The 1,158-nt window shown below is 49.7% G+C and overlaps 1 protein-coding gene across 1 annotated transcript in view; it reads right to left on the bottom strand.

Annotated features, from left to right (window-relative positions):
* The window catches only part of srrt (serrate RNA effector molecule homolog (Arabidopsis)), a 36,522-nt gene that overhangs the window by 33,259 nt on the left and 2,105 nt on the right, over positions 1-1,158 (bottom strand). The window lies entirely within an intron of this gene.

The raw sequence follows: 1,158 nt of genomic DNA, 5'->3' as shown, positions 1-1,158 counted from the left end.
GATGTTAGTGAGGAGGACTTTGCAGGGTTGACAAGGCTGTTTCTGCCGTTGTCTTTTCCAGTGCCTAGGTCAATGCTGGGTGATCCGTCCAGTTTCATTTCTTTGAGACTTTGTCGCGAGTGGCACAAGTGAGTGGCTTGCTAGGCCATTTCAGAGGGCAACTGAGAGTCAACGACATTGCTGTGGGTCTGGAGTCACATATAGGCCAGGCCAAGGTAAGGATGGCAGATTTCCTTCCTGGAAGGACATTAGTGAACCAGACAGGTTTTTCGGACAATTGACAATGATTTCATGGTCATCACTAGATTCATAAGCCATGGTGGGATTTGAACTTGGGTCCCCAGAACAATACCTGGGTCTCTGGATTAACAGTCTGGCGACTACTAATCACACACACACACATATAGATGCAAGAATCCCTACAGTGTGGAAATAGGCCCTCTAACCCAACAAGTCCACACCGACCCATCCCCCTATAGTCCACCTAACCTGCACATCCCTGGACACTATGGGACAATTTAGCATGGCCAATCCACTCTAACCTGCACATCCCTGGGCACTATGGGACAATTTAGCACGGCCAATCCACCCTAACCTGCACATCTTTGGACTGTGGGAGGGAACCGGAGCACCCAGAGAAAACCCACACAGACACGGGGAGAATGTGCAAACTCCACACAGACAGTCACCCGAGGGTGGAATCGAACCCGGGTCCCTGGCACTGTGAGGCTGCAGTGTGAACCACTGAGCCACCGTGCCGCCCACTCATACTCGCTCAAACACGCACGCACATATATACACATACCTTCTCATACACACACACGGATATGTGAACACACATACACACTCAGGCACGTACTCTCTCACATATACACACACACTCTCACACTCACTTATATACACTCATACACACATTCATACTGTCTCACACACACTGACACACACCCATAAAGCTGTACAAACACACCTACCTAGACTCGCACACACACACACGCACAAACACACATATTCACGACCAAGCTCGTCAGACAGACAGACTCATTCACACACCCCTTCTCTCTCTCTCTCTGACACGCACACACACATACTTCTCTCTCTCTCTCTGACACGCACACACACATACTTCTCTCTCTCTCTCTGACACGCACACACACATAC

Source organism: Rhincodon typus, chromosome 45 (genome assembly GCF_021869965.1).
Source record: "Rhincodon typus isolate 14 chromosome 45, sRhiTyp1.1, whole genome shotgun sequence".
NCBI classification, from domain to species: domain Eukaryota; kingdom Metazoa; phylum Chordata; class Chondrichthyes; order Orectolobiformes; family Rhincodontidae; genus Rhincodon; species Rhincodon typus.
This window is presented reverse-complemented; position numbering and strand designations above follow the sequence as displayed.